This window comes from Heteronotia binoei, chromosome 20, assembly GCF_032191835.1.
Source record: "Heteronotia binoei isolate CCM8104 ecotype False Entrance Well chromosome 20, APGP_CSIRO_Hbin_v1, whole genome shotgun sequence".
In the NCBI taxonomy this organism is placed as follows: Eukaryota; Metazoa; Chordata; class Lepidosauria; order Squamata; family Gekkonidae; genus Heteronotia; species Heteronotia binoei.
The window spans coordinates 13,047,947-13,068,412 of NC_083242.1; the positions used below are offsets into that span (position 1 = coordinate 13,047,947).

The 20,466-nt window shown below is 48.1% G+C and overlaps 1 long non-coding RNA gene across 1 annotated transcript in view; it reads left to right on the top strand.

Moving 5' to 3' along the window:
- LOC132588435 (uncharacterized) overlaps positions 1–15,560 on the top strand; it is a 37,881-nt gene extending 22,321 nt beyond the window's left edge. The window contains exons 3-4 of the long non-coding RNA XR_009556504.1: positions 11,881–12,036; positions 15,442–15,560. This is a non-coding gene — a long non-coding RNA (uncharacterized LOC132588435). The remainder of the gene's footprint in view (positions 1–11,880; positions 12,037–15,441) is intronic.
- The last annotated feature ends 4,906 nt before the right edge of the window (positions 15,561–20,466 follow it).

Genomic DNA, 20,466 nt, shown 5'->3' on the forward strand with positions numbered 1-20,466 from the left:
TTTTGCTGCAAAATCGCAATATTTGGGCCATTTCTGATGCACCCAAGGAGACCCATCTGTTCTATAGTATCCCTAGTCAGGACATTCTGATCACGTTCAAAAAATCCTTGCTGCTTCTCCTTCAGCAACAGCAAGCATTTCTCTTCAGCAGCCCAAGACTTGGCTGCATAAGCAACAGAAGTGACATTTCCCGTCCTGTGTCAGAGAACCCATAAAATAACGGTGGCGCCTGTTATGCTTTTATTTTTTGGTATGGGGCTTAATTGATGGTGACATCAGACGTTTGATTAAAAACCGCAAAGGCGGGGCAATTTTGTGGGAAACCAGAATTTTCAGATAGGAAGGCCAGTAAGAAGGCAAGCGATATCCAAACAGCTCGGGGCAGAGTTGCTTTTGGGGGGGCTGAGGCAATGAGAGAAGTCATTCCAGAACATATAAATAAACACAACCCTCAGGTTATAGTGACAAATTGACTAATATATTGCAACAAATTATACAAATTATATTAAAGTCCCTAATAAAAGTCCTTGTGGAAGTCCACCTGTCTCTTATTCCTAGAAGGACTAGCAATAGACGTCACCTTATCGATGTATCCACTGTGCAAATATCTCAATAGTGGAAACAGAACTCCCTGGACAGGTTGTTGACTTCTGCCACACCTGTTTCAAAGTCTTTGTCAATGAGGAATATTCCGCAGTATCAAAGGACAATAAATCAAAACAACGAGAACCAGGGCCTTTTCCGTTGCTGCCCCTAGCTGGTGGAATGAGTTGCCGGAGCAGGTTAGGGCCCTGCAAGAGCTTTCACAGTTCCGCAGGGCCTTAAAGACGGCACTCTTCCACCAGGCATTTACATGATGGTAACATCTGCAGCAATGGGACTAGCCCATAAGAACACCACCAACAGCCTACCTCACCACACTGTGTGATCCTGAGACCTCTAACCACCAGAATTTAATCGCTGCCTGAAATCATGACAGCAGCACATGCAAATGTTTTAAAATTGTTTTTATGTCTTATGTTTTTATTGTTGTTTATTTCATCGGTCCCACTAGTGTGCTTGTGTTGACCCTTGGTCTGTGAGCCGCCCTGAGCCTGCCTTCGGCGGGGAGGGTGGGATAGAAATTAAATAAATAAGTGCTACACTCAAGACGAAACTCATAGGGACATAAAGTCTCCAACAACGTTCTCTCTATGATGGCTCAAATTATTTTGCATTCCCCATCAATGACCTGTGTATGAACAGAATAGGTTTTGTCTGGCGTATCTCTCCCCGTCGCGTAATGCTCACTTTTATTACAAGCTGAGCAGGAAATTGCAGCTGTTTGCAATAAAGAACGAGATGGATGCCAGGCTTAGGTGGTATCTTGGGCAGGTGGCATCAATCAGGCTTAGGTGGCTTCAGCCTGTAGCCGCTGCTGACATATTCTTTGGCACATTAACCCCCAACTTTTGGAGTTTTTAAAAAGAGGTTATGTTGGGTTGGGTTGCAGGAGAGCAAAAGAAGAACACAGCACAAGTATTAGCTTTAAAAATAAAGTTTACTCATTACTTATGGGGAAAGGGGAACTGGGCATTCAAAACAATAAACATCCTGTCTAGCTGTCTAATCTACATCTTGTCTCTGTAACTTTTGCCTCAGGCCTGTGCCCCCAGGCAAGTGTGGTTGCTGCTGCAAGCATAGACAGCTTCAAGAGGGGATTGGATAAGCATATGGAGCAGAGGTCCATCAGTGGCTATTAGCCACAGTGTATTGTTGGAACTTTCTGTCTGGGGCAGTGATACTCTGTATTCTTGGTGTTTGGCGGGGGTAGGGTACAGTGGGAGGGCTTCTAGCGTCCTGGCCCCACTGATGGACCTCCTGAGGGCACCTGGGTTTTTTGGCCACTGTGTGACACAGATTGTTGGACTGGATGGGCCACTAGCCTGATCCAGCATGGCTTCTCTTATGTTCTTAGAACACAGGCAGTAAAATTTTCCCAATCTCCACATCTGGGACATCCTCAGTTCTATTGATTAGCAAATAACCAGTTTCAATACCAACTCATTAAGCACATCATCACCTCACCTATGTTCCGGAGGGTAATACCTGCAGGCCTTTCTGTCAGTCCCTAAGCAAACCAAGTAAGCATGTAAATTCTTTCATGTCATCAGGAAAGGAACTGGCTCACATATCCTGACACGTTGTCATGGGCAATATGTCATAACTGAACATCGGTTCATCGGTGCACCAAAATACAGTAAAACTAGGTGACAGATTAAAATACATGTTCTAGTACAGGAGTGTCGAGCTTATTTGTTATGAGGGCCGAATCTGACATAAAAGAGACCTTGTTGGGTTGGGCCATGTCAGGCAGGACCATGTGTGTACCTATTTAAGACTAGATAGCAGAGATATAAACTATAAAAGGACACAGACAAACACAAATATATATATATATATTTAAAAACGTAAAATATTACCACTCATTAGTCTTAAAGGTGCTTTCTTTGTATTGCTCCCATGGGATCCAGGGAACTGGGCAAAGGAAGCTCTGGCTCTTTCCTTCTCCAGGGAACTGGGGAGGGGAAGGAGCCTCAGCCAATAGGAGGAAGAGAGGCTTGGTTCAGTAGCTCTGCTGTGCAATTGAGAGAGCTTGGGGAAACAAGCTCTGCCTCCCCCCACCTTCCTCCCCAAGGGAGGAGCCTCAGCCAATGGAGAAAATAGAGGTTTTGCTCTGTAGCTCCTGTGCAATTGAGCAAGCCTTGCAAAGCAAATTGTTATGCAGAAGGAATCAAGATACAAGGAGAAGGAAGCAGATGACAGACAGTTGCTTGGGGGCCTGATAGGAGCCCTCCAGGGGCCTGATTCGGCCCCCAGACCGCATGTTTGACACCCCTGTTCTAGTATATCCTGTATCTCTTGGGTGAACAGTGTGCCACTGGCATTTTCTTCTCACGACAAAGGTGACCTCGAATTTCTCTCCAGCAGCCTTGATCTCTGTTGTTCTCATTCTCCTGGGGGTTTTGTACAGCTGACACTCGATGCTAGATCTGATGGGAAAAACACACACACAAACACACACCCCAGTCTTTCCAAAATGTCAGCCGCGGCAAAAACAAAGTAAAATGAGCCCTTCTTCTTGCATCGTCCCTGGGGAATCTTTCAGCTGTTTGGGTTTTCTTCTCCTCTCTTTCTCAGCACTGGCAACAGGCGGCTTCACTGTGACCTCTTTAATCAACACCTCGGTTGAATAAAAAATCTGACATGTTTATCTCTGGAAGTATCTTCTAGGGAATCAGTGCCTCCTGGTTCCTTTGACTTGGCTTGGGGCATTTTACAGTGTGTGTGTGTGTGTGTGGATTTATGCGACTGCCTTAATAATAAGCTCAAGGTCCCTGTCAGGATAACCAGCATTTCAAAAATCCCTGTCATTTCCCCCATTTAAGCATCTCGAATCAGAAGGATGTGTATTCTCCGTTCTGTTATTAATTCGTTTTTATCCCACTTTTCCTCCAAGGATCCCTGCAAGTCCTATTTTATCCTCAACGTCCTGTGTGCCTTTTGTCAACCCTGAGCCAGCTCATGGTGCCCCTGAGTAGGGTTGCCTTGTCTGCATCAAGAAATATCTGGGGACTTTGGAGGTGGAGCCAGGAGACTTTGGGAGGTGGAGCCAGGAGCAAGGTTGTGACAAGCACAATTGAACTCCAAAGGGACTCCTGGCCATCACATTTTAAGGTTACCGCACACCTTTTGATGATGATATTGGATTTATATTGGATTTATATCCCTCCCTCCACTCCGAATCTCAGAGTCTCAGAGCCTCAGAGTCTTTTAAATGCCTTCCATCCATTTGGAAATAATGAAGGATAGGGACACCTTCTTTGGGTGGCTCATAGAATTGGACCGCCTGGTTCAATCATTTTGAAACTTGGGGGGTGAAAATTTGGTTCCTCTGTCTCAAAAAAAATGGCCCCCTCAGAGTCTCAGATACCAGCAGATCAGTTCTCCATTATACCCTATGGGAATTGTTTCCATAGGGAATAATGGAGCATCCAGCAGACATTTCCCTCCCCCCCCACTTTCTGATAACCCTGAAGCAGGGGGAGGGCCTCCAAACCAGGGGGATCCACTGCCCCCACCTGGGGATTGCAAGCAAAAAGACACCGTGATCAAATTATGCAACAAAAACAATGATATCAACTTACTCAGAATTTTTTTTATAATACAGTGACATTCACATATTTCATTAATTCAGTATTTTCGTAGGGTAAGTAATACATATCAAAAAATCTCCAGCATCTGAACACATACAAATATTTCTAAGATAGTTAATTCTGACAATAAAGTGCTAAGTGCAAAGAAGTGCTTGTATCCAGAAGCATATTTCTTTTAATATACAAGTCCATTTCCAGAAGACTCCACAAGGTCCACCTCCGATGGAGCCCAAAGCCGGCTGACGTTTGCCACGCCATTTCAAATCCCTTTCTCAAAGAGGGGAGTCTGAAGTTTTTCCAAAACTTTCACAACAGTAAACTATTCAGGAGCTCATACAAGCATGCACAATTCCTTCCGGTAATACTCCCTTCCTCTTTATTCCATACATAAACATTGATTGGTCAATTGACATCTTACCACTATACTGATGTATGAATAGATCATTATACTTAATTAGTTACCTTAACACACATAATTTCTTCTCCTTCTCCAGTTTGGTGTAGTGGTTAAGTATGCGGACTCTTATCTGGGAGAACCAGGTTTGATTCCCCCCTCCTCTACTTGCAGCTGCTGAAATGGTATTGGTTCAGCCATGGCTTTTGCAGAGCTGTCCTTGAAAGGGCAGCTGCTGTGAGAGTCCTCTCAGCCCCACCCACCTCACAGGGTTTCTGTTGTGGGGGAGGAAGGAAAAGGAGATTGTGAACCACTCTGAGATTCGGAGTGGAGGGCAGGATATAAATCCAATAACATCATCATCTTCTCCTTATTCTCCATCTTCATCGTGGTCTGTGTGCAGTCCCACGCATGGGTCTTGCCGCAGGCAACAGATCCATACCTTGGAGTCTCCAATAGCTCGCCTAGAGCGTTTTTTGGCGCGCTTTCCGCTCGCCCTGGGGAGCAGGCATCGACTGCGCATGCCTGGAGCGAGCGGGAGGTGCCATTCCCACTCAGTTTCTTCCTTTCTGCCGCCTGGACAACACCTACCTTGCTGCGTTCCTCTCCTCAGCTCGTCTTCTCCTGTTTGGTATCGTATTCTCCTTTTTTCTCTCTATCTCCATTCTACTATCTTTTTCGTTCTTCTAAAATTAAAAAAAAAGCCCTTGTTTCTGCGCCTTCCTTTTCCTGTTTTTCTCCCCTCCCTTGTCTGGAGCTTATGGAAGGGAAAATTACTTTCAAAAAGTGTCGGAGGTGTGGATCTAAAATCCCTACTTCAGACAGACATTTGTACTGTCTTTTCTGCTTGGGTGAAGCTCATCAGGTAGATACTTGCCCTCATTGCGCCAACTTCGGTAAACAGGCGCGAAAAAACCGAGCAGCCAGACTTCAAAGTTTCCTGCTCGAAAAATCTCTTCGGGCTATGCCCAGCTCTGATTCACCACCTCCCCCACACCGAGCGGGAGATTTGGCTGCTCCTCAACTTCACAACAAGCATAAGTCCGACAAGAGACCATCCAAGCACTCCGACAACGGCCATAAGGCTTCGAAGAAGTCTTGCCATACCGATTCATCGGCCTCGGCTCCAAAGAAATCCCGCGATCCGACAAGGTCGACTCCAGCAACTTCCCCAAGGGCTACCACTTTGACCACTATAGCAACATTGATGGTGTTGGTTTCCACACACTCGGCTCCGATCCAACCTCTTGTTCCACCAGAGCTTGTTCCACTGACATTATCTCCGATATGCCTTATCTCACTCCTCACTCCCCAGCTGCAGTCAAGGTTCTACCGGTCTGATCTCGCTTGCCCTCGGTCATAGCATGGTGCCGTTCGACATCCTCGAACCCGAGCCCAATTCGGATCCGACTTTCTCTCAGGAGCATCCCCGGTCTTTGCTACAGGATAGATCCTTTAGAGACATTGGAGTTTCTCCTCTCTACAGAGAGTCGTTGACACAGGTTTCCACCCAACATGTCCGATCCTGCTCACCGGTTCGACGTTGTGATTTCTGTTCACGCTCTCCAGTCTACCATGAATACCAGAACTATTACCAGAGGGGGTCGATATGAATATTCTTCACTCTCCAGATCGCCATCTCCCAGACACTGCCGGGTTTACCATCGCTACTCCCGTTCCCCCCCGTCGCTCTCGGTACTGTAAATTCCAGGTCGCATCCCACAGCCATGATGTATCAACACCTCAAATCCGTGACTTCGAATCTCCTCAGTACCATGAGCCTTCTCGAACCCGAGACCCGGAGTATCTCTCTTCTTGAGTCCGTGAACCTCCTCGGTACCAAGAATCTTTTATACCCCTCACAGCTTCCGCCATCATATCTGCTGCTCCAGCCATGACTTCTACATCGGCCATGACTTCGACTGCCTTACAAGTACAGTCTAAACCTTCCGAGGAATGTGCATCCACATCTGCACCTACCAGGCCTCTGATCTCTCCTGCAACTGAGGAATCCCAATCCGACGGGGACAGCTCAGGCTCTTCTGACTCCGAAGATCCTCCTGGCTCTCCTGCCTTGGATTCCACGCAGTCAGCCCGTCTTTCTCCATCGGACGGTTCGAAGGCCTACCTTAACCTGATTACTACTATGGCTGAAGCCTTGAATGTTACTCTTTCTTCCGACTCACCCAAGATTTCTGACATAGTCCACGATCTGGTTCAGGCGGATTTCCCAGCAGGGTCACTCCTACCTATGTTGCCAGTGCACTTGGAAGGGCTGCGTGAGGCCTGGGACAAACCTGCTTCGATTCCACCCACTTCAAAGCGCTTTGACTCTCTGTACAGAGTACACATTCCTGATTCTAAATTTTTAGCCTCCCATCCTGCTCCAAACTCCATAATCATGCACTCAGGGACTAAAGCCAAACCATCCAGGCACCCCACTCCTCCTGATCGTGAGGGCCGGAAGTTGGACACCTTGGCTCACAAGATTTACAACCTTGCCTCTACTAATTCCAAGCTTAATAATTACTTGGCTTATTTTGCTGCATTTAATTTAATCTCACCAACCAATTTACTCCTTTCATTCCTTCTCTGCCTGAAACTTCTCAGAGAGCTGCATCTAATTTAGTCTCAGCTATCACAAGTTTCGAAACAGCAGATTAACACCATCAGACATGCCGTTTCCTGCTCATCTAGAGTTTTCGCTTCATCGGTGGCATTGCGTCGACACGCCTGGCTGAGGTCAACCAAACTTCAACCTGACATTAAACAAAAAATTGAAGACCTACCTTTTGATGGTCTTGGCCTCCTTCATGCATCCACTGATGAAGTCCTCACTTCGGTAGATGATGGCCGCAAGAGGGCGAAGCGCCTTGGAGTCTCTCAGCCAGCCTCTCAGAAGTTCAATCGACCTAAGTCCTGGAGACCATCTTTTCAGAGGCGCCAACGCTATCCTAAGCAATCCGATTACTGGAAGATCAAACCCCCCCCCAACAAAAGCAACCCTTCCAACAGAGGCCACACTCTCAGCAAACAAAGAAGTCTTCTCAGCCAGCCAAGCAGTCTCTTTGACTCCCCTCTGCATCTCACTCAACAGCTGAATCACTGCTATCAAACACGTCTTCTCCCGTTCTATCCAACCTGGAGCTCAATCACCACGGACTCTTGGGTGCTCACCATAATCCGCCTAGGTTACGCAATCGAGTTCGTTTTGCCACCTCACCACCACTACTTCACCGTTACTCCACCCTCCCCTCATCTCAAACAAGGGATTCTGGACTTGCTCCAAAAAATGCCATAGAACCTGTTCCTTCTCACCATCGTGGGACAGGTTTCTACTCACGATATTTCCTGGTGCCCAAGAGGGACGGGGGCAAGCAACCCATTCTGGATCTCAGGAAACTAAACAAGTGGATAGTCTACAAGAAATTCAGAATGATCTCCATCCAATCCATCCTTCCCCTAATTCCGCAGGATTCCTGGATGGCATCCCTGGATCTCCAGGATGCTTTTTTCCATGTGACCATCAGACCTCAGCACCACAAATATCTTCGCTTTGCCATGGGACAACATCACTTCCAGTATTGATCCTTCCCGTTCGGGCTGTCCACCACCCCCAGAGTGTTTACGAAGTGCATGGCAGTAGTCGCAGCTGCCCTGCGTCTTCGCAACATTCCAGTGTTCCCATACATAGACGACTGGTTACTCATTGCTCCCACAGCACATCAACTGGCGAAGAATCTCAAAACAACACTCTCTCTTCTCGCCTCCCTGGGCCTGTGTGTGAATGCTACCAAATCTCACCTCACCCCAACTCAGGACCTACAGTTCATAGGTGGCTCATCTCTGCACATCTCCTCATCTCATTTGTCTTCCCAGGGATCGTGCCCATACCATTATGTCCCTGGCCCAGGAGGTCATATGTACCCCAACGCAACCTGCAATCACCATTCAACGTCTTCTGGTCCTCATGGCTGCAACAGCCTTGGTTCTTCGATTCGCAAGACTGCGTATGCGGCATCTCCAGCTTTGGTTTGTTCATGCCTACCATCTGCATGTAGAACCACAGAATACCGTTCTCACTGTACCTCAGAGGGTTTGGCTCTCCCTTGTCTGGTGGACAGTACCAGACAATTTACTTTGCGTAATGCCCTTTGTTCTTTCTCCTCCGTCTGTCATTGTGACTACAGATGCCTCCAAGTGAGGATGGGGAGCCCACTTAGAGGACAAGACTGTCAGGGGTTTGAGGACTGCTCCTGAGAGGGCTATGCACATAAACTGCCTAGAACTCATAGCCATTCACAGGGCTCTTCATTTGTTCCTTCCGTCTGTAATCAACCGACATGTCCAGATCACAACCGACAATATGGCCACAGGTTTCTTTGTGAACAAGCAGAGCAGTACCAGATCTATCCATCTGTGCTGCATAGCCATACTTCTTTGGGAATGGTGCATCAAAAACAGCATCTACCTGACTGCCATTCACCTTCCAGGGATAGAGAATGTCTTGGCCGATTCTCTCAGCAGGATTCGCGTAGATGACCACGAATGGTCCCTCAATCCATGCTACTTGCATTGCATCTTTTCATGCTTTGGGACTCCAAAAGTAGATGTTTTTGCTACGAAAGACAACTCGAAATGCCCTCTCTTTTATACCAGGAGAGGCAATGATGCTTTCCTCCACAACTGGAGGGGTCCTCTTCATTATCTTTTTCCACCAACCCCTCTAATTACCCGATCTCTACTCAAAATTGCTTGGGATGGTACAGACTGCATACTGATAGTGCCATGGTGGCCATGGCAACCGTGGTTCATGAGACTCCTTCAAATGTCCCATCACACTTATCGCCGCCTTCCCCTGGCAGACGATCTCCTCACCCAAGATCACGGCCAGGTATAGCACCACAACCCCCAAATTCTAGGACTTATATCTCGGAGAATTCAGCCACATCTTTACCACCAAGAGTAGCGGATGTTATCCTAAATGCTAGAAAACCTTCCACCAGGCGCTCATACCAGTGCAAGTGGAAGCACTTCTGCTCCTTTGCATCCTGTCAACAACTTGATCCAGAGTCTGTACCTCTCCCTTTGATCCTGGAGTACCTGCTGTCTCTACAGGTGTGGGGGACTCAGCTATTCTTCTTTAAAGGTTCACCTTTCAGCCATTTCTGCTTTCCACGAGCCTATTGACGGTCAGACTGTTTTCTCCCATAGACTGTCCAAATCATTCCTCAAGGGCATGTTGCACCTTCACCCTCCTATCAAACCGATTGTGCCAGTTTGGAGTTTGTCATTAGTTCTTTCACAACTTATGAAACCCCCATTTGAACCCTTGGCCACTATGGACCTTAATCTTCTCTCTTGGAAGACTGCCCTGTTGGTTGCTCTCACTTCTGGCAAGCGGGCCAGTGACTTGTGTGCCTTCCGTTCTGACCCACCTTATACAGTTTTTCATAGGAACAAAGTGATCCTGAGAGCGGATCCTGCTTTCTTACCCAAAGTTGTATCGAAATTCCATCTTTCAACTTCTACTTCGTTGCCCACTGTCATGGCTGGGGCCGGGTCAGGCAAAGTCCAGAGGCAGTCCGAGGTCTGTAGCCAGCAAGCAGGCGTGTCCAAGGTGCCAAATCCAAATCGCTGTGCAAGTATCGCAGGTCCAAGGTCCAGAAGCCGAGGTCAGGGAGTCCAGAAGTCAAAAGCCAAAGTCAAGCTGGAGTGGACGCTAGAACGTCAGGGAGATGACTAGTTGCTTCCACAAAGCCTCCTCCCAAAGCCCACAGCTATATAGCCCTCTGCTGGCTGTTGCCCATTTGGGCTAATTGCTGGCTCTGGGAGGCAGCCAGGATCCTGTTACAACTCAAGCATCCTTGCTCTTAGGAGGGCCAGAATCCTCTCAAAACTCAGGACTCAGGGAGCGTCTTGCTTGTGAGCGTGCTGCCCTCCTCCGATCCCTGAGGTCCTGACGGAGGCAGTCACGCACACGAGCCACCCGAGAGGGCGAGGCAGGGGGGCTGGGATCTTCTTCAGCAGGAGGCAGGGGTACTGGTGCAGGTGGCAGGGGTACAGTTTCCTCGGCAGACTCGTCTTCCTCTGCAGGGTCCCCAGCACCCATGACACCCACGTTTTTTCCTAATCCTATGGACTCTGGACAAAGAGCTCTACACACCTTTGACGTCAGAAGAGCTTTGTCTTTTTACCTCTCTCATACACAACCGTTCCGTAAGGACCCTAACTTATTTGTGGTCTACCGCAATCCTCAAAGAGGACGCAAAATTTCTACCCAGAGACTCTCTAAGTGGGTATCCATTGTAATTATGGTTGTGTTACAAAGTTGCTAAGCAACCTTTACCTGAAGGCCTTAAGGCTCACTCGACTAGAGCAGTCTCGACCTCCTCGGCCTTCCTGGAGGGCGTCTCCTTAGAGGACGTCTGTGCTGCTGCATCATGGTCCTCGCCATCCACGTTCGTCTCGCACTATGCCTTGGATATTTGTGCCAGATGAGACGCCTCCTTCGGCCAAGCGGTCCTTAGGTCCATCTTCCTCTGAAATCACCCCAGGTGAGTGCATACATACATTGTAAGTATGAAATTTTTTTTTCTTGCCAGCACCCACCTTCCTTTTGACTTTCAGCTTGCTAGTCACCCATTTGTGGGACTGCACAGAGCCCACGAAGAAGATAAACAGGTTGCTTACCTGTAACTGATCTTCGAGTAGTCATCTGTGCAGTCACACACGCCCACCCAGCCTTCCCCTCTGCTGGCTTTTTCTGCCTTGGTTTTTACATTTGTAGACTGTCAGTAGTGGCTGGAAGAAACTGAGTGGGAATGGCACGTCCTGCTCACTCCAGGCACGCGCAGTTGATGCCTGCTCCCCAGGGCAAGCGGAAAGTGCGCCAAAAAATACTCTAGGCGAAGTATTGGAGACTCCAAGGTATGGATCCATTGCCTGCGGCAAGACCCATGTGTGGGACTGCACAGAGACCACTCGAAGATCATCAGTTACAGGTAAGCAACCTGTTTTTCTTCTTTTTTAGCAACACTTTTTCTTCCAAGCAAAGATCCTTTTTCCAGGCTAGCTTAGAAGGACTGATCTTTGGTTAAGAGCAAATCTGCTTGAATGCAGAGAGCCCAGGATAAAGGAACTGGCACTGAACTGAACCGTTTGCTGACATTTGCCTTTGAGTCCCCAGCCTACCATTTTTGCTATTCAGTTCCTAACCAGAGCTTTAACCATGTGTCCTTTCAGCAGCCTGAGGAGGAATCCCTTCAGGATACAGCTCTATTCTATCAGCAGACCTCCGCATTTCTCTCCAAGACTTCCCTCCAAAGCGTTATTGGGTGGAAGGCAGACCTGGCCAGTCGCCTGCAGGATCAGCCGTACCCATTCGTTCCCGAGATTCCTGACATCCGCTTAAGTGACATCGCCGCTGTCGACTCAGGCCCTCAGGTAAGGACACCGAGAGCCAGTTGGGTGTAGTGGTTAAGTGCATGGGCTCTAATCTGGGAGAACCAGGTATGACTCCCCACTCCTCCACAGGCAGCTGTTGGAGTGATCTTGGGTCAGCCACAGTTCTCTAAGAACAGGTCTATCAAGAGTGGTTCTCTCAGAGCTCTCTCAGCCCCACCTACCTCAGGGTGTTATGAGGAAAGGAAGGGATTGTAAACTGCTCTGAGACGCTTAGTGAAAGGCGGGGTATAAATCCAAATCCAACTCTTCTCCTCCTCCTCCCCCCCCCTCCTCCTCTTCTTCTTCCACACTTTGTGTTATGGGGCTTTGCCATCAGAGACTGGGGCAGATGTAACACTGGCAAACAAACAAACGGACAGCCCACCAAGCTTCATGCTCTGTTCTTTTCTGGACTGTGAATCCTCCCTGCTTGGCCTGTCTCCAGTAAACAGTTACACTGGCCCTGTGTTATTAACCATGATAAGAGCTAACCAAGGTTAGATCTAAAACCAGAAACTGCTGCTGATTGCTCGAGCATCAGGAAATAAGCTATGGGACTGAGCTCCTTCCCTCCCACCCCGCTCTTTTCTGGAGCTTGAATTTCTGTCAAACTTAATTATCTCTTTCTGTTACACTCTTTATGCTGTTAATTGTGGTTATGTTCCTGCTGAACCCAGGACCTGAAACCAGCTTCAAACTACGGCTTCAGATTCTTCATTTAAGCCATTGGCAATGTTATGTCTGCAGCAGCCGTGATGTCTCATAAGCTCCCTGTTTTTGTACAGTGTTTCACTTTGGGAATAGCACGGAAATCGTGGTTTAACTATGGTGAGCGTGATCATCCCCACATTGGCCGCACTGCTAACTGGCTTGTCTATTTATTTAAAACATTTTTAGTAGAAGAAATTGAATTTATACTCCACCCTTCACTCAGAATCTCCTAGGAGCTTACAATCTCCTTTCTCTTCCCCTCTCCACAACAGATACCCTGTGAGCAGTGTTCCCTCTAAGCTGTGGAGTCTTGTGAGCCAAAATACTACTTTATGAGCTACTAGCATTAAAGTTGTGTGCTACTGCATAAATTTGTTTGCTCTGGGGCCATTTTTCCTGAGCTAAGACAAAAATGTGTGAGCCAGAGGCTAAAAATCTGTGAGCTAGCTCACATTAACTCAGCTGAGAGGGAACACTGCCTGTGTGGTAGGTGGGGCTGAGAGAGCTCTCCAAGAAATGCTCTTGAGAGGAACAGCTCTGAGACAACTGTGACCTGACCCAAGATCACTCCAGCAGGTGCCTGTAGAGGAGCGGGAAATCAAACCGGGTTCTCCCAGATAAGAGTCTACGTGCTTAACCGCTACACCAAGGTGGCCAAACTGTGGCTTCGCACATATTGTGTGGCTCTCGAAGCTCCCACCACCCTGTCAGTTGGCTTGGAGAAAGTATTTCTCTCTTTAAATCACTTCTCCAAGTGAAGCCAGCCAGAGGCTTAGAGAATGCATTTAAAATTAAAGTTACTTTCCTTCCACCTCTCCTCCCATCTATATTCCCTCCCTCCCTCCCTCCCTCCCTCCCTTCCTTCCTGCTCTTAAACATCTAACGTTCATGTCTTGCAGCTCTCAAACATCTGACATTTATTCTGTGTGCCTCTTATGTTAAGCAAGTTTGGCCACCCCTCCACTACACCAAACTGGCTTTCTTTGCTCAAGCTGTCAGGCCAGGGCAACTATAAATGAAGCCCGTGTTGCAGCAGACTATAATCTGAAGAATCACCTGTGAGCTGCATCCTGGATTCACACTGTTCCGGAACCGAGCTGTACCATCCACTGTTTCCCATAAACCAAGTGAACAGGGGGGGAGGCATCATTTACAGGCAGGTTCCCAGAGCGAACCAGCCCCAGGGGGCTCCTTCCCTGCTTTCATTTTTCCTCCCTGTATTTGAAATTATAATGTCACTGTGCTTTGCAGTTCCCTCCACATGGCTGTACATAATGTTTTACTTCTGTCTCTGAGATATTGACTCAAACAGAATGAGTGGCTCCAGGTTTCACTTTAATGATATTTAAAAATTAGTATTGTCTCTTTTCAGTCTCTGCTGGGTTTTTTTTTTTTTGGCAAGCCCTTCAAGGTACAAAAATCAATCAGCGTGTCTCTTAAAGCAAGCGAGAAAATGGATCTTTGCTGTAGGGCTGGTTCCTCCATGGCATTTTGTTCTCAAGGAAGGGGTCCCTGAGTACAAAATACACGTGCATTTTCTCCTTTGCTAAAGGGTTTTTTGGGGGGGGAGGGGAACGCAATTTGCGAATGCAGACAAACTCCGGCCACTCCCTTAGCAGAAAGATGTGCACGTTTTCTTTCCCTGACTTGAACTTCTATTTCAGTAGAAGTGGAATTGCACTAAGGCAGGGGTGGCCAAACTTGCTTAATGTGAGAGCCACATAGAATAAACATTAGATGTTTGAGAGCTGCAAGACATGAGCATCAGATGTCTGAGAGCTACAAGACAGAATAGATGGATGGGTAGGAGGGAGGGAGGAAAATAGATGGGAGGGAGAGATGGAAAGAAAGCAACTTTAAGTGCATTCTCTAAGCTGTCAGTTGGCTTGGGTTGTGGAAGTGATTTAGAGAGAAATGCCTTTTTCATGTTAGTCAACAGGGCAGTGAAAGCTTCAAGAGCCACACAATGTGTGTGAAAGAGTCACATATGGCTCTTGAGCCAGTTTAGCCACCCCCGTTCTAGAACGCTTTTATCATGACGTTACCCGCTCTGAGCCTGGACACAGGGAGAGCAGGATACAAATGTAAATACATAAATATTTTTTTTAAAACTGAGAGCCGATAAGAAGGATCTGGGATGTCATTAAGGGTGACGGAACAGGCGCACAATCCTCTCTGGCTACAGGTGTGCAATCCTCTGGAACATCTGATGTTTGTGGCTCTTACGTTAAACAATTTTGGCCCCCTCTGGTGCACCAAAATCTGTCAGTTCAACTGTGCGCATGGAGATGACCAGTAGGAGGCACTGACTATGTTTTAAATAGTGTGGATGAGCCACTGGAGAGCATTTGGTGAACAGTGGTAAGGCTTTTGATCCCCACTGTGCGTCTCTGGGCTATGTCTTTTGCAGGCACGTAACCCCAAAGACGATAGGGATGTAGAGTGCAGTTTGCTGGGTTTGGTCCCGCTATCCAAGCATCAGTTGCAGCCAACTGTGCCATCAGTTTGGGCTGGCTGTCCTTCGTGCCAGCCCAGTTGGCACAGAAGCGGCCGAGGGAACGAGGTGTCAGTGACTAATGCTTCTTTCTTCTGTCTCCCCTCCTTGGCATTCTCTCCGGCCTTCTTTATTTCCCACCCTGGCTTTGAAGAGCCAAGATCATTCGCAAACAACCGCTCCTCTTTTGTGCATTTCAGGCGGTGGAGGAAGCTTTTGAGGTGCCAGCTGGGTTTTATTGGCAGACGGCAGAGACAGATGAAAAATATTTCACCGGCAGCAGCGACATCAGAGAGAGCAGCGATACAGATATGGAGGTAAAAACACACACATCAAACCCCAGGTCCGGAACAGGAGCTTTGATGGATTCCAGAACAGTGGGTGATGTTTGCCTCTGTCCAATGAGTAGGGTTTGTTCCGGCTCATCTACCTTCTTCCAGTCAAGGTGATTTATAATGAGTATGACGTGTTCCTTTCTCCCAGTCTGGAGCCAGTCAAAGGTCCGTCAGAAACAGCTGCCTCCCACCAAGCCAGTCCATAATAGTGTCAGAAGCCATGCCGTAGGGCCCAGGTCTACTACAGCATCCTGTTTCCATTCCAACCATGGTCATGTAGACACCACAGGGAAGCCACAAAGCCAGGCCTACAGACCAAGAGCCCTCCCCTGCTGACTGATCCCCAGCAGCTGAGAATCAGAAGCACTGTGCCTTTGACCCCAAATGGGTGGAATTCTAGCAGGAGCTCCTTTGCATATTAGGCCACACACCCCTGATGTAGCCAATCCTCCAAGAGCTTACAAAAAAGAGCCTTGTAAACTCTTGGAGGATTGGCTACATCAGAGGTGTGTGGCCTGATATGCAAAGGAGCTCCTGCTAGAATTCCACCCCTGAGCCCAAAGATATATAAATCAAGTATTAGCTGCCTCTAGGGTTGCCAGGTCTGATTCAAGAAATACCTGGGGACTTTGAGGGTGGAGCCAGGAGCAAAGGTGTGACAAGCACAATTGAACTCAGAAGGGAGTTCTGGCCATCACATTTAAAGGAACCGTATTCCTTTTAAATGCATTCCTTCAATTGGAAATACTGGGGGATAGGGGTACCTTTTTTGGGACTCCTAGAACTGGACCCCAATGGCTGGGGTGGCCAATGGTAGCTCTCCGGATGTTTTTTGCCTACAACTCCCATCAGCCCCAGTCAGCATGGCCAATGGCTGGGGCTGATGGGAGTTGTAGGCAAAAAAACATCTGGAGAGCTACCATTGGCCACCCTTGCCCTATGGGAATTGGTCTCCATAGGGAATAATGGAGCGCCCAGCAGACATTTCCCCCCACCGGGGGGGGGGAGGGCTTACAAACGGGGGGATCTTCTGCCCCCAATCTCTGTCCACTTTTTCTGCACCATGTATAGTTCTGTGGGCTCTCATCACATCACCCCTCCATCATCTTTTTCTAAAGCAAAGAGGCCCAGGTGCTTTAGACCTGCTTCACTTATTAAATATTATTGCTTTTTATTACCACTCTTGCAGCCCAGGGCTGATTGGAAGGCTGTTTCCTAGCCTGCCTTCAAAGCAGGCCCCGTTAGTTCGATGGAGCAGAACAGGTTTTATTTTTCTACCTGAAGGAGGCCTTTTTTTATTATTCCTTGGGTAGATTTACAACTGTGTTTATTATAATGGAGCAAACCTTCAGTCTGTCTTCACAAGGAAAAGAGCATTTGGCAGCACTCCATTTCGAGTGGCCCATAACGATGGACTCCTTGGGTGGTTATTGGCACAACAACCGAGCTGGTTCTCAGGGGGCAGTTCCGAATGGAGAGCTACGCCTAGACGCCAGCCGTTGGAGGACCCTTATTTTCCCAGGAATGAAATGCATATAGGCAGAAACAAACGAGAAGCTCCTCGGCAGTGCCGTTTGAAAACCAGAGCATGAAGCATAGTGGTTCTCTTGCCTGCCCAGGAAGGCACTGGAATGCAGTTCTGGCTGGCTTGGCACCAGGGGGTGTGGCCTAATATGCATCTGAGTTCCTACTGGGCTTTTTCTGCAAAAGAAGCCCTGCCCAGAGCTATCATGTCCATAGCCACAGCTTGCTTCGGCAGGTGTGCTTCCTGTTTAGGGTTGCCAGTCCCCAGGTGGGGGCAAGGGATAGGGTTGCCAAGTCCAATTCAAGAAATATCTGGGGACTTTGGGGGGTGGAGCCAGGAGACATTGGGGGCGGAGCCAGGAGCAAGGGTGTAACAAGCATAATGGAACTCCAAGGGAGTTCTGGCCATCACATTGAAAGGGACCGCACACCTTTTTAAATGCCTTCCTTCCATAGGAAATAATAAAGGATAGGGGCACCTTATTTTAGGGTGCCTGTACCTCAAAAAATAGCGCCCCCCAGAGCCCCAGATACCCGTGGATCAATTTTCCATAATTCCTATGGGAATAAGTCTCTATACGGAATAATGGAGTTCCCAGCAGAAATTTCTGATGACCCTGAAGCGGGGGGAGGTCCTCCAAATGGGGATCCCCTGCCCCCACCTGGGGACTGGCAAACCCTAGCAAGGGATCCCCCAGTTTGGAAGCCCTCCCCCCACTTCAGAGTCATCAGAAACTGGGGGTGGGGAGAGGGAGAAGTCTGCTGGACACTCCACTATTCCCTATGGAGACCGATTCCCGTGGGGTATAATAGAGATTTGATCTGTGGGTATGTGGAGAAACGCCATTTTAGGCTATAATCTGGGAGTTGGCAGGAAGAGGCCATCAAACTGGACTCAGGCTTTGGCCTAGTCTCTTCCTCCTCCCCCCTCCCCTCTGGTCTGGAAGCAGCAATTCTGAGGAGGCCTCCTAGAGAGACAGGAAGTCTTTCAGGCTGGTCTCCCAGAAGGCTGCAGGAGGGAAAACCAGTTCCTGAGCGGCAGCTGGTTTTTATATTAGTGATTTTTGGCGGGAAGCCTTCAGTTTGAGTTGGGCTTTGAGTTCAGTCAGTTTGGGTTGGTGAGTCCGTCTGTGCTGGATGGTATGGTCAGGGCAAGTATTGTATAATAGGGAAAGAAGGAGTGTTTTTCTCTAGTTTGGTTTATTTCTTCTGTTCACTATTTTAAAATGCCTGTGTATAGTTGTAAATTTTAAATAAACGTTTTGTCTTTTTAAAAGATAGTCCCTCTGTAACACATAGTTTCCCCAACCGCCTTAGCCCATGTTACTGCAAGAGGGGAGTCCAGGGAATGGGGAAGGCATACAGTTGGCAAGGGTGCCAATCCTCCAGGGGTCTCCCAAAGAAGGACTTTGGTCTCTGTCATAACCAGGTGCTGGATTGGCAGAGGACCTTGAGGCCAGGCCTCAGAACTGGCAAGGGGGATTGGGAGTCCTGTACCTCTCAGTCAGGAACCCCTAAATTGAGCAGGTGGTGGCAGCATGCCCTAGTGGCGGAAAGAAGATAAGTTCCCTTCAGGAGTTGGCAACTCAGAAGGGAGTTGACGGGACCAGGTCTGAAGGCAGAATCAGGCCAGTTCTGTCACAGGGTATATGGGGTGGGGCGAGGCTGTTTTTTGAGGTAGATACACCAAATTTTCAGCATAGCATTTGGTGCCTCTCCTCAAAACGAGTTTCAAAAAGTTTGGACCAGGGGGTCCAGTTCTATGAGCCCCACAAAAAGGTGCCCCTATCCTCCAGTATTTCCAATGGAGGGAAGGCATCTAAAAGGCTTGCAGTCCCTCTAAACATGATAGCCAGAACTCTCTTTGGTGTTCAGTTATGCTTGTCACACCCTTGCTCCCGGCTCCATCCCCAAAGTCTCCTGGCTCCACCTCCAAAATCCCTATACTAAGAGGCCTGTAAGCTCCTGGAGGATTGGGTACATCAGGGACATGTGGCTTAATATGCAAAGGAGCTCCTGCTAAAAAAAAAAAAAGCCCTGTATATAAAAAAATATATACATATGGCAGCTTAGCAGGGGCTCATCACCTGCCATGGTTTGAAGGCCATTGGGCTTAGCAGTCCAGTTGCTGGTCTGACTAACAGTCAGGCAGCTTCGTACTCGTTCACTCATTTTGCCACAAATTACACAAAAGCACCAGCCGGCTGTGCCTTCAGAGCCTCATTTGTCGCTGAATTGTTTTGCGCATTCTTAAAAACAGCCATTCTTCCCTACGTTCCATTTCTTACATTTCGAATGGTTTTGCTGATAAATCAATGGGAGCTTCATTGAGAGATAGTGGGAGGGAGCCTGGAAAAAATAGCCTTAACAGGAGAGGAAAGTGGCTGTCTTGTTCTGAGTTCCTGAACTGCCAATTTTGTTCTCCCCCCCCCCCCCCCAGGTTGCCATGGTGCTACTGTTTGAAACTCTGCTCGGAAACCCCATGGCAGTCCACCACATGTTCCAGCTGATCTTGGCCTCCGATTTGGATATCTGTGGACTCCGCCTGCTCTACCCTCTGTACGATATACTGCTATCTAGCGCAGGTAACAGATGAGTATGTAGCCCTCATTGCAACAGCAGTAGACCTGACCTTTCTAATCTTTCCTGTCAGCTCAAAGTGTCTTACATGCAGGGGTGTCAAACTCATTTGTTATGAGGGCCAGATCTGACATAAATGAGACTTTGTCGGGCCAGGCCATGTTGGGCCAGGCCATGTGTGTGCCTTTTTTGAATTAGGTTGCAGAGATATAAACTTTATAAAGGACACAGGCAAACACAGTAAGATTTTTTTAACAAATCCTAAAATAAAACATACTTCAAACATTAGCACTAATTGGTCTTAAAGGTGCTTTCTTTGTAGCCTCAGCTAATAGAAGGAAGAGAGGCTTGGCTCAGTAGCTCTGCTGTGCAATTGAGAGAGCCTGGCAAAGCAAGCTCTCCCACCCCCCTTCCTTTCCAAGGGAGGAGCCTCAGTCAGTGGAGAAGATAGAGGATCTTCTTCGTGGTCTCTGTGCAGTCCCACACATGGGTCTTGCCGCAGGCAACGGATCCATACCTCGGAGCTCCAATAGCTTGCCTATAGCGTTTTTGGCGCGCTTCCCTCCCGCCCTGGGGAGCAGGCAGCGACTGCGCATGCCTGGAGCGGGGGGAAAGCGCCCATTCCACTCAGTTTCTTCCTTCCCGCCGCCCGGACAACACCTACCTCTCTGCGTTTCCTCCTTAGCTCACCTTCTCCTCTCGCCTCCTCTCGTCTGGTATCATATCCTGTTACCTCATTTTCGTCATCTTTCTTCTTAATTCTACTATTTTTCGTCCCTAGAAAAT